Source organism: Apodemus sylvaticus, chromosome 14 (assembly GCF_947179515.1).
Source record: "Apodemus sylvaticus chromosome 14, mApoSyl1.1, whole genome shotgun sequence".
In the NCBI taxonomy this organism is placed as follows: domain Eukaryota; kingdom Metazoa; phylum Chordata; class Mammalia; order Rodentia; family Muridae; genus Apodemus; species Apodemus sylvaticus.
In genome coordinates, this window is record NC_067485.1 from 47,328,853 (window position 1) to 47,344,995 (window position 16,143).

Below are 16,143 nucleotides of genomic sequence, written 5' to 3' on the forward strand. Positions count from 1 at the left end.
AGAGAGTAGCTTTCAGTAGAATTCCACAGGAAGGTGAAACCCACTAAACCCGGCTGTTTGAAGCTGGATAGCTTACCAGGCTTTGGAGGCGCGGCTAGTCCTAGGCCCGCCCACTTCCCCCTTTTTGAGCCACCTATTGGTCTTCCCAAGACAGACAGTTCTGCAAACCAACCCGCATCTCCTCTGCCAGCATTCACGGTTCCTGCAAGAGGCAGCGTCTTTGCGTGACCAGCGTGTTGATGTCACGGACAGGGTCCCGCCCTGCAGCCCCGCCCCAGCCCCGCCGGCGGGGACCGCGGAGCCGTGTCTGCAGGCCAGCGGGCGGCTCCTGCCGCGGAGGAGGTAGGCTGTCTTCCCGCGCCCTGCTGGGCAGGTCGCGAAGCCCAATGCCTGAGGTTCCGGGGTTCGCCGAGCTCCCCAGACCTGGCCGGGGCCGCGGGGCCTGTGGGTGCTGCCGCGGATCGCGGCGGAGCGCGGGAGGGAAGCCGGCCCCGGGCCCACTCCCACCCTCACTGGGGGCAGGTGGTCCAGCCTCGGCCCCATGACTTGCACCCCCATCAAGACCAAGGTGACATGCGGTTGTAGATGGGCAGGTACTGTCTGTTACTGGCCTTGTGCCTTCGTCAAGAAAATCCCTGATATAACAAAACAAAACGAAAATTAAAGCATGAGTCATGAATGTTCTAGCCATGGTTTCAGCTCTCCGCTTTGCCCACTCATCCTACCTTTAGTTTTAAAAATCTCAGTGGGACTCGTTTTCTTCCTCTTCTAGTTGGAACATGGGTGGACATTGTGGAACTTTTCTTAGTGTTCTCCTAATATGGCAGTTGTAAAGGCATTTGTCTCTATTCACAGATGGAATCCATCACTTGATCCAGTACTAGTTTCGGTTAAGGTTAGTAAGGTTGAATGAACACTGTAACAGATCTGACTTCTCAGTGTACTGGAGTCACTATATCAAGTCCCGCCTGAAGTTTTTGTTTAAGGGTCCTACTAGTAATTCCCATCTGTGCTTCATCTGTCCATCATCCACTTCTAGAGTAAGATATGATGACAAAGAGCAATTTACAGTATTTACAGTATTTTGGCTGTATCCATGCATAAGTAAAATGCTAGATAATCATGCCCATGAAGGGACAGTGTATACTGTGCCCCTTCTACATAATAGTCATACATATGTAATGTTTTGTATTGTAAAGAAGAATACATTTTTCTTTGAGATCTTCCTGTCTCAAACATGAACTTTTAAAGATTGCATTATCAAATGCATTAAAGAAATGGAATTAAAACTGCTCCAAGGACCTATCTTCTCAGGATAGTGATTATCATTTGGATTTAATTATTAGACAGTTTGTTTATATGATGCCACATGCTTTCTAGGTGTTGGAAATTGAGTATTGAACACTAGATAAAGTCTCTGCCCTGAAATTCCTTTGATTTTGGTGAAATAGAATATATGTACAAATAAAAACATGATTTTAGATAGGAATGAATGCTAGAAAATCTGTCAGTAAGGCACACTGGTGTGGCTGTGGTGTGGTATCTGGGAAAATGTCCCTGAAGAGGTGATACTTGGGATGAGATCTGAATGTTTAGAGTGATCCAGTCAGGGGAAGAGCAGGAAGTGTCCAGTTACAGTGCGAAGGCAGGGAAGAGCATAGTGTGAGGAGAGTCCAGCAGAGCCTGTCTGTAATGGTGGGATAGTGAGGTGGCTGAGCTGACCTGGGTTGGGCAATGCCGGGAAGGAACAGGAATCATGTAGAAGGAACAGGCGCCCTTGTGGAAGTGCAGACTTCAGATTCCTTTAGAGGCACTCATAAACTCTCAGCAGCTTTCTATTTATTTTGATTATGAAATCATTAATCATTGTATATTTTTCTCGTGGGGGGTCCTCTTAAGGAAGAATGGCTCTCTGTTCCCTGGCACTGTATCCCACAGTTATTTTTCTTTTCATTGCTGCTATATGCAAGACTCAAATCCTCTGCTTATCTTCTGCTCTAGCTTTTATCCCCTTACTTCCAGCTGTCAGTCATTTCCAGGACAGTGTTTACCTGCTTTCCTTTTGGAAAGCACTGGCAGGCAGTCCCTGCTCTGTCCAAACAAGTGCTGAGAAAGTGAACCGGTAAGTAGGTGAGCCTTACCTATTAGCACTTGGATGTCTAAGGATTACTCTGTCTTTATGTAGTTCCTGCAGTTTTCTGGGCGTGGCATAGGAATTCTCTTCCTTCAGGCAATGCACATACTAAACTTTTCATCAGTGAAAAAAATACACAGTAAGTTACCTCAGCTAGACTGGTGGAGGCCATTAACCTTTCTCCAAGTCCACTTCACCATGCTCCACCTCTTCTCTCTGAAGCAAGGAGCAGGATCCACAGGTTGATGATGTTTCTGATTTGGTTCCTGGTATTGCATTTAGTAACTCATGTGTTGGACCTTTTCAGTGGAGAAGGGGCTCTGTAACTATAGATATGCAGCATTTTCTAAAATTCAGTATATAAAATGCTGCCAAGAATGCCAAATGCTTATTTCCAAATTTGCACACTAGTCCTCTTTCTTTCTTTCTTCCTCTCTTCCTTTCTTTCTTTCTTTCTTTCTTTCTTTCTTTCTTTCTTTCTTTCTTTCTTTCTTTCTTTCTTTCTTTCTTTTTCTTCCTTCCTTCTTTTCTTTTCTTTCTTTCTTTCTTTCTTTCTTTCTTTCTTTCTTTCTTTCTTTCTTTTGTTCTATTTCCTTCTTGAAAATCCCATAGCAAAGAGTGTCTGTATATATCAAAGTACAGCACATTGTGGGTACAGCCTGGGTTTTAGAAACTAAACTCATGTTTTCAAAGTTATAGGAGATCATTTCAAAGATGGGGCAATGTTTTTCTTTGGACTAAAAGCTCTTTTAGGTTTTTTTTTTTCCTTTTTTCTGAAGAAATGTATGTCAGCACTTTCCACACATCCTTCCTTTTTGTTAGAAGGCTATCATTTGTAAATGACTTCAGTGGGGCACTACATGTAGCTTGTCAGTGATCCCAGTACAGTTTTGCACCTGGCCTGTCAGTGACTCCCAGTACGTTGGGGCACACTTGTAATACCAACTGTATGCAAAGCTCTGGGAGGGGAAGTCCCAAATTGTAGGCCAGCCTGGGCATAATAAGACCCTGTCTCCTGATTAAAAAAAAAAAATAAGAAGGCAGGATTGTAGCTCAGGGAAAGAATGCCTGAGCAGACCTGTGTTCAATTCCCAGTTCCTCTGAGACAATTTTAATTAAAGTTGTAATTTTTAGAAATATTTGAAATGTAAAAGTTGTTAACTATTTTTCTAGCCTGATCTTATTCTTAGATATGAGGTAGTAAGGCATGTGATTTGCTGATTCTTTGTTTCTTGTAGCAAGTAGAGTTTTTCCATGATTGAGGAAGCGCTTGGGTCAACTCAGTGATGTAATTTGTTTTCTCATGCTACTTTAAAAAGGTAGAAGCCAGTTTATAAACTTTATATGGTTGAGAAACCAGTTTGGTATATGGTTGAGAAATAGTGTCGGTTGTCCTAAATTTTAAAAAGAACCATTAGTTGTAAGGTTCTCTTATTCAAAGAACTATATTAGATTAACAACAGTAAAGTTATAAAACTTAAAATCAGTAGGTTAATTTGCTATTGCCTGCCCTTTGAGCTGCTGTCAAGATGGAAATTGCGTTTCATAGCTTTAAAATGCTGTAAATGGAATTCTTAAATGTCAGAAGATCTTTACATTTATGCAAAAGAGCTTTTTCTATTGATCTCAAAATATCAAAACTATGGTTTTTTGTCTCACTGTCTGGAAGGATGTTCAGGCAGCTGATGCCCACATTCTTAGAGATCTAGGCTATCTCTCTGCATCAGCTGTTCCCTTGTAGGCATCTGGGCTGTCTACTCATGGTGAGTCCTGCGTCCAAACAGGGACCTGACCACTTCTGTGCCTCTGCTGTGTTCTGCATGATGATGACCAGAGCTGAAACTGTGTCTCAGAGTCTACCCCTATGTTGGACCCTCTCAATAACACATTTATTTCTCTTCTTCTGTTGATGGGAGCTTTCTCTTTTCCCAGAACCTTTGGAACACGCTCTCTGCGACATGTTTTATCTTGATTCCTTTGTTCATGTGTTGCCATAGATGCACCCTCAGATCTGCGCTGGCTAAAGTTTAAAAGACTTCATCTGCATTGTCCGTGGTGTAGACGGGGCAGTGTTGAGCCTTCTAGTTTTATTTGCATGTTCATTACCATCTTTGCAAGAAGTGCTGGTAAGCTTTTCTTGGCTTTGATTGTACAGAACTGTCTTCCTGTTCCATCTTGGGTCTGACATAGTCTCCAGCAGGTCTCTTTTGAGAATCTTAAGTCTTTAGATGTAAATGTTGGAGCACATTACTCTCTGAACTCACTGAAAAGGTCGTGTTAAAATAGTTGTAATCATTAATATTGTTAATATTATAGATGGAGAAGCTGGGGTCTAGAGAGACTGGCCTTGGGCTCGAGGCCACTTACCTGGCCTGGTCAGCATTGGTCAGCTTTTGCTGCACTTCAGAACTCCTGGCAAGCACATTAATCACAGACTTTCTGGTTGTTTCCTTTCTTTGTGCACAGATTTAGATATAGAAGATCCTTCTTTTCTTGTGGTAAATGGTGGCGACCAGAGCCTCAGTTCTCACCAGGGTTTTGACTCAGGCTGTGTAAGTCAGGAGGGTCTTCCTGGTCAGGAGCTGGATTGGAGTTGGTTTTCTATGCTGAGTTTGAAACGTGTCTCTTCTGTTTTTTAGAGTTTCACAAGGTCCACCCCTCCCCACAATGTTTTGTGACTAGTTAATCTTCAGTTTGTTAAATGCATGGTTTTGATTAGAGCTTTTAAAGTTGAAGCAGTTATACATTTCTTGTATCTTATATCTCTTTAGAAAATAGACTTTTCAAATATTTCATGTCATTGAGTATTATAGTACACTCTATAAAAATATTTTAGAAAAATAAATTACATAATTTGTTGAATTAGTCACTTCCTGTTTGTTGATTTTTAATAATGCAGAATCAAGTAATTCCAGTAACATTTTTCTCTTTAACTTATTTTCAACATTTTTTTTAAAAGTCTGTGTGTTTGTGAATATGTGTTAGAGTCTGGCTGTCTGCACCTGTATGTGTAGGCCCCTGAAGAGTTCAGAAGAGAGCATCACATTGGTTCCCTAGGAGCTAGAGGCAAAGTGTTTGTTAGCCACTCCCAGCAGAACGGAATTCATGTCTTCTGCAGAGGCATCTTCTGCTCTTGATGCTGTGTGATTCTTTGGCTTCCAGTGCTATTCTGCTGTCCCTATGATGTTGTAAACTCATCAAAGGGAACCGCAGCTCTTGAGGTGTAAGAAGTTTCTCCAGCAGAGGTAAAGTCACCAAGCCAGGACTCGCTCTGTTGTTGTTGCTAGTAATTAGCACAGATTTCTGTGTCCAGAGGTATCCTGTTGGCCTGTGTTAGGGTTTCCCATCCTCAGCACCACTGACATATTGGACTAGAAAAGTCTTTGTTATGGGGGCTTTGCATGGTAGCCCTAGACAGACAACTATATGGCAAGTGCCTGGCTGTGAGCCCATTGGACTCCCTAATGAATGCCCTGTCCCATTGGGAACATATTGTCATTATTCTCCAGAGCTCGCTCTAAGTTAGGTTGCAGTATTATTGACCCTATTTTGCAAAACATAGAAAGGATGAGTAACTTGACCAAAGTGGCAATACTGGGTTATAAAACCAGGCAGTGCCCCTCTGACTTTACATTATCAGTTATCCAAAGACCTGGTAATAAAAAAGGAAAGCAAATGCCAGCCGGAGCCAGCCGGGGCCAGCGGGGCCAGACCTAAACACATTGGCTAGGTGCCAAAATGGTGAGATGGAGCAATTTGCCAGTTGTCTGGGGGTTTTTGTTTGTTTGTTTGTTTGTTTTTTAAGAGAAACTAGAAGCCTAGAGATTTCATCAGTGAAATGTTCATCTCTGCATACTGAGGAGTCATTCCTTCTTTAGAAAGCCTGTAAGCCAGCAGGTAACTGTAGCCTCTGCTTGGTAGCTGAGGCCCTTTTTGGAGGTCTATGGTAGAGCTTTGCTGACCTAAGGACATGCATATCCACTCCATGATGGATTCATGCTGAGTGGAGGGCACAGGAGTGCAGAGGAAGGCTTCCTCGCCACAGGCATTGTCCTGTGTTCTTCCCAGCCCAAGGGATGTGGGGATTAAAGCTGGCCCGCTCCCATGCTTTGCACTTTGCTGCTGGTACGGGCTGTGAGAACTGCGGCTCTGACTGGACAGGCATTGTTCACAGCCTTCTCTTTTGTGACTTGTACTTATCTCAGTGCCTAAGTAAAAATCTCTCAGGGCATTGGGAACACTCAGACTCTGGAATTCAGTGCCTCTGCCCCGGAGAAATGAACCAGAGCCTTCACACTGTGGAGAGCCACTTACTCTGGAGTTCTTGTTTACAGTTCTCTGAACGAGGAAGTTCTCTGCCAACCTTTTAGAAGCACTGACCTCTCGCTGGCCTTTGATGATTGCCCTGCCCTTAGGATCCTGGTCTCGTCAGCCCAGCCCTCTCTCACTTGTGCACACATGTCTTCCAGCCTTCCAGATGTGTCCCTCAGTCTGCTCACCTGGGATCTCCAGACAGCTTCACTCATTGTTAGTGGACATGCTTGTGTTTGGTCCACTTTAAGTTGCCCGTGCCTTCCTCCTCATTGATACACAATAGCCTTTCAGATCATTCAAAATTAAATTTCTTCTGAGACAAGCTTTTTCTCGATGGTATTTCTGGTCGGCAACTGATACTGAGCCCTCTCTTTTTTTATATTTAATTTATACTTTGTTTTTATGCTACTTGTATACTTTGTGCATGAGTACAAGGACAGTGTCTTTTCCATCTGACTTTCCCTCATAGCAACTAGCACAATGATCTACATGCAGTAGGTGCTTAGTAAACCTGCCTATTTGTTTGGGTTGGGTAGGTTGGAGTCATATGGTTGATGTGTTTCTGCTTTCTGAGGACAGCCCTTTTGTGTTGTGCTTTTACATTTTAGAAAGATGGCCCATCTAATCTATTTAGGAAGATGAGGTTGTTTTTATTAGTTCTATTATCAAGAATAGGCAGTGAAATTAATATTGGGGATAAGCATAGTTATATATTCAGGAGAGTCAGGGCAAGGTCACCCCCTACTCTTCAGGGAGTTCGGGAGACCCTAGCTCAGAAAAAAACCAAAATATTCTTGGTATATTCTTGGTATATCATGTTGAAATCCTAAATATGCGCAAATATTTTTATTTTTAAATTTTAATTATCAAGTACCCAGGCTCTATACTCACTCCCCCCCCCCTTCATGTGTGTCTGTGTTGTTTTAATTTAGAAGGTGTTTGTTATTTTATTCAATGTTTTTTTTTCTGGATTTCTTTTTTTTTTAATTTATTAGATATATTCTTTATTTACATTTCAAATGCTGTCCCCTTACCTGGTCTCCCCCCCCCACACACACACCCATAACCCCCTAAACAATTCCCCTGCTCACCAATCTACCCACTCCCACTTCCCTGTCCTGGTATTCCCCTATACTGGTGCATCGAGCCTTCACAGGACCAAGGGCCTCTCCTCCCTTTAATGTCCAACAAGACCAGCCTCTGCTGGTCTGCTGGGTCCCTAGGTCCCTCCATGCATTCTCTTTGGTTGTTGGTTTAGTCCCTGGGAGCTCAGGGGGTACTGATTGGTTTATATTGTTCTCATATGGGGCTGCAAACCCCTTCAGCTCCTTGGGTTATTTCTCTAGCTCTTCCACTGGGGATCCAGTGCTCAGTTCAATGGTTGTCTAAGAATGTCCCCCTCTGTATTTGTCCTGCACTGGCAGAGCCTCTCAGGAGACAGCTATATCAGGTTCCTGTCAGCAAGCACTTGTTGGCATCCACATTAGAGTCAATGTTTGGTAACTATATGTGGGATGGATCCCCAGGTGGGGCACCCCTTCATGTTTTTGAGACAGAGTCTCATTATGTAGTCCTGGCTGTCCTGGGGTTTATGTAGAATTGTCTGCCCTTGAACTCACAGAGATCCTCTTGCCTCTGCTCCTGAGTGCTGGGAATAAAGGCATGTGCTGGCCTTTATTACACACCTGGCCCTCTTTAGGTTTATACATTGGTATTTATAGTTGAAAAATCTAACAAGCACATAGACTGTCTGGCATGGTCACCATTTCTCTGTGATCCAGAATTGTTCTCTAGGACATTTTTTGCTTATGTTTTTGTCTTCTTATTTTTCTTTTTTGCTTTGCTTTGTTTTTTGCCAGGGCCTCATATAACCCAAGATGACTCTGAGATCCCTGCGTAGCTGAGGATGACCTTCAACTTGCGCTCCTCCTGGCCCCACCACTAGAGTGGGCGTCCCTATTCCTGGCTTTCTAAGAGCTTGATATGTAGGCAAAACAAGGATATCTCATTGATCTAAAGGAGCTTTTGATAGTGTGCTCCACAGAAGACCTGTGAACAATATGTGAAATATCTATATAAAGTGAGGACATTCTTATTTTAGCTTCTTTTTTTTTTTTTAAGAATAATAATGTACTACTGTAAATAACTTTTATTTGCCTGAAGTAATTGTCGCCTCAGAGGCCGCTAACCTGGCCTTAGTCATGGAAGCTTATAACTGCCATACAATCTTATCTAGCCCTAGAATGTTTTCAGCCTGTGAGACTTATTGCTGAATAAATTTCCCTGTTCCTACTTCTTTCTGAAGTCCGGATGGTTCAGTTCAGTTGTTCTGGCTCAGACTCCTGTCTAAGCTGACTGAGTCAATCTGGCGTCTCTCTTGGCTTCTGGCTTTTTGTTCTGCTTGGCCTCACACTAACTCTGGCCATCTGCTCTGGTCTTCTGTGTCCTTCTCAGTCTCTGGCTCGTTCTCTCTCTGTCTATGTCTAGCTCGTTTACTCTTCAACTTGGGTCCATAAAACTTGCCGGGTAGAACTGCCTCCTTCCTCTTTTTTTCCTCTTCGTGCTGTCCTAAATGGCTTCCATTTCTTCTTCTAAGAGCTGAGAGTCTCCTCTTCTGTCAAATCTTTCACTGATTTTTCACTTTGTCACTCAGTTACACATCACTTTCAAACATGGGTGCTTCCTTCTGCAAACTAACTTTACCTTCATTGTTTGGGAGCAAAGGTGAATCCTAAGGGCATGTCTGTATTCCAGCCACAGGGATTAAAGATATGTGCTAAGGGTAGAGCCACACTACAACCAGAAACATTTTTTTTCAGCAAATAACACAATCTTGGGGTTCACACTGTGATCATATATCCTGCAGCAGACTACTACACTAGATAAAAATAAAAAATTATTTTAGTTTTTTGAGCTTATAGTATAATTACATCATTTCCCCTACGTTTCCTCCCCCAAATCTTCCCGTATACCCCCCTTCCCTCCCCCAAATCTTCCCATATACCTCCCTTTGCTCTCACATTTATGGTCTCTGTTTTTATTGTTATATACATGTGTTTGTGAATGTGTATATATAATTATAACTCATTCAGTTTATATGTTATTCTGTATAGGTTTTGGGCCTGACCACTTATCTTGAAGGCATGTGTATATATTTAAACCTAGGAGAAGTAGTCCATTTCTATAGCAACATGACTGCTACAGAATAATTTTATAAGTAAGTGGTTTCGTTTATAAGTAGGTCTCCTAGTTAGCTTCATCCTTGACACAGTTTGGAATTGTCACAGTCTTGGCACAGTCTGGAGGCAGTTCAATTGGGTTCCAGAGTGCCTGGATCAAACTTGTCTATGGGCATGTGTCTGGGGCATTTTTTGATTGTTAATTGCTGTAAGAGGGCCCAGCCCACTGTGGGAAGAGCCATCCCTGGAAGGTGGATCTGGTCTTTCTAACAAAGGCCTGAATGCAGGCCTGGGAGTAAACCAGTGAGCATCACTCTTCAGTGCTCGCTGCTTCCCTCAGTGATGGAATGTGGCCTGGAGTTAAACCTAATAAAGGCTTTTCTCCCCAAGGTGCTTTGGTAGTAGTGTGAATCCCAGCAACAGAAGCAAGAGAACAGCATGCCACCTTTTGCTAACACTTGATAGAGAATAGGTGTATCTTGAATACACTGTGATAAGTAAGAGAAACTCCATAAAAATTACAGTACATTCTTAGGAAATATTCAAAACAAATCAGTGTTGTCAGGTCAGGGCAAGGGGGCGGGATTAAGGAGTTACTGTGTAATTGCTAGGAAATTTCCATTGGCAATGTTAAAAATATTTTGAAACTACATAGAGGTGAAAATTATACAATATGGAGAATATGTTCAAAGCCTCTGAGTTGTACACTTGAATTTTATAATTTTATGTTGTATAAAGTTCACCTCAACGTTAAAAAGAAAGAGGATTTTTTAGCTTATTGTTTTGGTGGATAGAAATTCACGGCCAGATAGCTCAGCCTCTGACAAGGTCCCTTGGTAAAACAGAATACTCAGGGCCCACAACTTCTCTTTTACAATCTTGTGCTTTTTTTTCAGGATCAACCAGTCCAGAGAACTTCAGTTCTCTTTCTCCAGTGAGCCAGGTTCCCCTCCAGGCTCTACCTCTTAATGGTTTCATCATCTTTCCACATTGAGAACCAAGCTGCTAGCACCTGAGCCTTTGAAGGAGGCCCTCAGAAGCCTCTTGGCTCTTCAGGGATCCAGGGAGTGTTTTGAGGAGGTGACATGTGAGCTTCCTTCAGCAGTAGATGGGCTGTTGGTGGGTGGTGACAGAATGGGCATTCTAGGAGGAGCTGAAGTATGGTTAAGGTGCGGATCCCAAAACCTGCACAAGGAACTCAGATTCCTAAGCCCAGCTGGAGCAGTCAGGAGAGGAAAGCTTTGTTTCTGAGCACAAGGAGGAACTGGGGGCTTGGAAACTAGAAAGACTGGATTGTTGGATGAGAGCTATTGAGAAAACAGTGAAGATGCTGGTGAGAGCTCATTGGGGCTGTGTTTTTTGCCCGTGAGGATGTGCAAGCAGCCGCAGAATCAGCCTTAGCACCTTTTCCTATTCGAGCTGTAAATAAGACCTTACTGATGATTAGCCACTATTCTTAGATATTTGAAAGTTTTTATAGATAATGTGTGAATGTCAGAATCTTTGATTTAGTCACTAAACTTTTGATATTGTAATTGCTTATCTCTTTCTAAAAATAACAATATTCAACTTTTTGAGAATGCTGCTACTTAAACTCTTTATAGACTCCTAATGAGGTTTTAGAGATCCTGTTACAGCCAGACATGGTAGAACATGCCTGTCATCCCTATGCTTGGACTTCTGGGGTGGAGGCAGAAGTTTGAGGGTTTCCTCAAGGCCAACCTAAGCTACATGTGACCTTGTTCCTAAACCAATGAAGGAGGTGGAAGAGAGTAGGGAAAAGACTGAGGGAGTGACAAAAGAGAAAAAGGGAGGGAAAGGGGGAGGGCTTTTTACTCTCGGTGTGCTGTATCCTGATTTCTCAGAATATCAGCTTGTAATTGCATTGCAGCTTTTAGTGGTCTTTGTTCTTTGATATGATTTTGTTTTCTGAAGCACAAATTAGCCTATAAAGATGATCCTGGAAGTTGCATTTGATTCTTGTCCTTTGAAGATCTAGTTTGTGTAAGTGTGAAATACATCTAAAGAGAAAAGAGAAATTATTGCTTCTTTCTTTTTTTTTTAAATCTAGGCATTTGTATTTTAAGATTGACATTGCTAACTCACATTCACTAAGATTTCAACTGCAGACATTTATTTATACCATAGATTAGAAAATCAGTTTTGAAGCTGTGGCCATCTTGTATGTACATTGCATTATAGGAAATGGCACGTGCAACTTTAACCTGCAAATAATCCTGGTTATGGATGGAAATAGCTTTTCCTCTTATTGACATGCTCTAGTTTGTAAAAGAGGAAGGTGGTCTCAAGTGACTTCAGGCACATTTGACGTTGAATATTCTGGGTATTTTTCTTAGTGTCCTTACACTAGAGACAATGACTGGTTTGCCATTAGATAGAGTAGCACATTCTGGAGTTCTTACCCTACCTTCCAAAGAAAGTCTTGTGAGAGTAAATGAATAGGAACTCAGCTCTCTGAAGAGGCCTGTGGGCCTGCTGACTACTCACTAGGCTGCTTCTTAGAATTAGGCTGTCATTTGTCTGTGTTAGAAAAGACACCTGGGAAACATGAAGAATGTGTGACAAACATTGTCAGTTCTGGCACTTGGGATGCAAGATAATTACTAGAAGAGACTTAACTTTAAAAATAATTCTTTCATTACTTGAGAATTTCATTAAAGAAAACAAATTTTTCTCTCTCAAAAGCAATCAGATTCCAAAAATATCATCTAATAGTGGGACCTCATTCTCGCTTCCTTGCTTTTGACTGTGATTGGGTCTGGAGTAAGCTTGCAAAGGCTTTGGGCATACGTCACAATCACTGAGTTGATATTTGCTTTGCCTGCAAGCACTTCCTTGAAGTCACCACCCATGGCTCTTAAAATCCTTCTGCTCTTTCATCCATAATGATCCCCTAGTCTTGAGCAGTAAGGCAGAGTCATCACATTTAGGGCTTGTACGGCTTGTTAGTTTTTGTGCATGACACAAGATGGAGACATCTAGAAAGAAGGAACCTTATTTGAGAAAATGTCTACCAGACTGTTCTTTAGGCGAGTCTGGAACATTTTCTTGGGTAGTGATTGCTGTGGGAAGGCCTAGCCCATTGTGGGTAGTGCCAGCTTTACATGGCTTAGGAAGGTATGAGAATGGTAGCTGACTGTAAATTTGGAGAGCAAGGCAGAAGTAAGTGTTCTTCTTAGATCCTGTCTAAGAAGGTTCATGCTTGAGTTCTAGCCCTTCCTCAATGGTAGATTGTGACCTGCGAATTATAACATGAAAGAAACCTTTTCTTTCCCCATGTTGCTTTTGGTTCATGGTGTTTATCACAGTAATAGAAAGTAAATTAAGGGGCTTGAGAAATGGCTCTGTGGTTAAGAATTTAAGCTGCATTTCTGAAGGACATCAGTTAGACTCCCAGCACAATCTCATAGGGTATATTATAATCCCACCTGTAACTCCAGCTCCAGGAGGGGGATCAGGTATGCCTGGGCTCAGTGTGTACCTGCACTCATGTGCACATACCCATACGTAGATCCATAAACATACTTTAAAAAATAAATCTAAGAAAGCAAAGTAAGATTGGATTAAACACTCAGTTGTCTTTTATTCTTTGCACATTGAGCAATTCTGAGTCTTCTCTACATTAGTTGCTATCTAATGTAAGAAGAAATCTCTGATAAGGGTTGAATGATGAATTAATTTGTGGGCATAGCAATGAGACATCAGGAGGCATGTTAGTGCTATGCTCTTTTAGCAGAATAATAGCAGGTTCTTTACCCAAGGCCTATTTAGCCAGAGGTTCTTGACCTTATTGTCAGTGCCTATAGCCACAGATTCTTGACTCTTTGACAGTGATATTCAATTTAAAAAATGGTAACTCCTATAACATGCATGCCACTATTGCACTGATGGACTTATTTTGCCAGGCAGGGCAAGATTGGAGCTTACAGGGCTCACAGCTGGGTGAGATAGATGCTTCCATTTCTCCTCCAGTCACATGCATCTCATCTTCCAACATTGAGAAGGCTAGCCAGTATGATGAAGCTTCTAGTTAAGTATCTGCTAAGTTTTTCTGCAGTCTATGAATCAAATATGTTGGTGTCATCAGTAGGGCCCATGTGTCAAATTCTGTCGAGTAAACAACAGCATTGGCAATAGCCTATAATTGGGATTCATTGAGACACAACAAAAAGACAACACAAACATTCGACAACACAAAACGAGGTGTCTTAGTTAGGGCTTCTATTACTCTGCAGAGACACCATGACCAAGGCAGCCCTTATAAAGGACAACATTTAATTGGGTCTGGCTCACGGGTTCAGAGATTCAGTCCAGTATCATCAGGGTGGAGCATGGCAGCTTCCAGGAGGCATGGTGCAGGAGGAGCTGAGAGTTCTGCATCTTTTTCTGAAGGCAAGCAGGAGAAGACTGGCTTCTGTGTGACTAGGAGGAGAGTCTTCAAGCCCACCCCACAGTGACACACTTATTCTAACAAGGCCACACCTACTCCACGGTCACACCTATTCCAACAAGCGGACACCTCCCTGGACCAAGCATATACAAACCACAAGAAGTAACCCATTCTTCTGAGACCCTGAGATAAAAGAGTTTTTAAGTGCTGTGTGGAGATGAAATATTTTGAGTGTAATGTTAGAGCCTAAGATGCTAAATCCATTTGAGCACTAGAAGGTACCTTTCTAGGAGGAAACTTGGATATGGAGGATGGTTACTACGGAGACCCTGGTGTTTCAATTATCCTGGACTGATAGCAGTTTCTAAAAAAGAAGAGAAAGAAAGAAGAGTCTTGTTTCCGCAGTGGGGAGGTGTAGCTGTAGGCATGCCATCCACTTGAGGGCATTCCCTGTAACAAGTTCAACAGTGTATCAGCTCAGAAGTAGTCTTTTGTAGCCTTTTCTTTTTGTTGTTATTCTTAAAAATAACGTTAAAAACGTGTGCCTAGGTGTGTGTGTGTGTGTGTGTGTGTGTGTACCCGCTCACCATGTGGTGGCATGCATGTGGAGGTTAGAAGACATTGTGAGGAGTTCGTTTTCATTTTGTGCCTTTGGGTTCCAGCGATTGAACTTGCACACCTGGGCTTCCCTGCACATGTGGTATTCCCCAGGCCTTTTCTTTATGTTTTATATTTGGGCTTTATGTCCTTTTCAGTTTGAAGAGTATCTACACTGTTGCACTTGACTGTCTTGTTGACTGTTCTGTTCACTCACTGCCTTTTCTGAGGAGTCTAGGAAAGTTGTCTGCAAATGATTGCTTCCTTATAGCTACTGCAGGTTAAACATTTATAGTGGGGAATATCGTAATTGTTATTATATATTTATTGCAACACATTATCTGATATCATGTGAACTTGTTCCAGCATTGGTCCAGGTGTTGATTGTCAAGTCTCTCCTCTATAAAAGTATATTGTCCCCAAACAGAACCTAACTTATATAAGAGGTAATACTTTGAGACTATTCCTCAGAAATTTAAAACACTTGTTAGTGTCTACTAATGTTACTTGCCCTAATAATCTTTGCACTGAGAATTATAAATTAACTTTTCTAATTTTCTTCCTCCTACATGTTTTTCTGACTTCCTGCCTACTCTTAATCTGCTTTTACAAGGTAGCCATAATCTTTTAAAATTGTTTTCAAGAATGAATTCCACTCATGCTCTCATTAGTCATACTTAACATCAATGTTCACACTGTTTCAGATCGGACAGTAAATGGTCTTTTAATGCAAGATGCACAAAAAAGAATTTTTAGTCAGAACATTTTGCTTTTCTACCTTTTCTAAGAGATCTGTATCTGTAAGAATATTGTCAAAGTGTTCTCCACAAGTTCTAGTGGATACACTGATAGAAATCCTTTGTTATTTCATTTAGCATCCAGAATACTGGACTTTATTATTTCAGTTCCATATATTGTTGATGTGTGGAGATCATCTCTGCCCTTCCCCAGCCTCTGGTTCTCCTCTCATGCTTCATATTCTTATTATGCTTACGTTCATGATCCACCTAAATTAGTTTTTACATGATGCAAATTCAAGGTTGAAATTTATTTTTTTCCAAATTTTATGTGGTTGTCTTAGCATACTCTTCTGAAGAGAAGCTTTATTTCTCTACTTGATTGCGTTGGTATCCTCATCAAAAGTCAGATGCCCATATACTTGTGGATCTGTTTGGGGTCCAGCTAGATCCTATGATCTGTTGAAGCTTTGTGGAAAGCGCCTTCTAATTTTGCTCTTTCAAGATTGTCTGAGGCAGTCTCATCTTTGTATTTCTTCTTTTTTAAGCACGCACACATGCACACACGCACACGCATGCACACACATTGAGGTTAGCAGAATTACATCATTTACACCTCCCATTTCTTCCCTACAAACCCTCCCATATACCCCTTCTTGTTCTTTTTCAACTCATGATCTCTTTTTCATTACTTTTTGTTATTTATGTATATACATATACACAGATATAAATTTCTAAACAGACACACACTTTTCTAAATACACAAACACA

At 41.7% G+C, this 16,143-nt stretch overlaps 1 protein-coding gene across 1 annotated transcript in view; it reads left to right on the plus strand.

The window, feature by feature from the left end:
* Positions 1–257: 257 nt before the first annotated feature.
* Positions 258–16,143, plus strand: part of Stard3nl (STARD3 N-terminal like) — a 36,425-nt gene continuing 20,539 nt past the window's right edge. The window contains exon 1 of the mRNA XM_052157067.1: positions 258–342. The gene's annotated coding sequence lies outside the window, so the exon portion shown is untranslated. The remainder of the gene's footprint in view (positions 343–16,143) is intronic.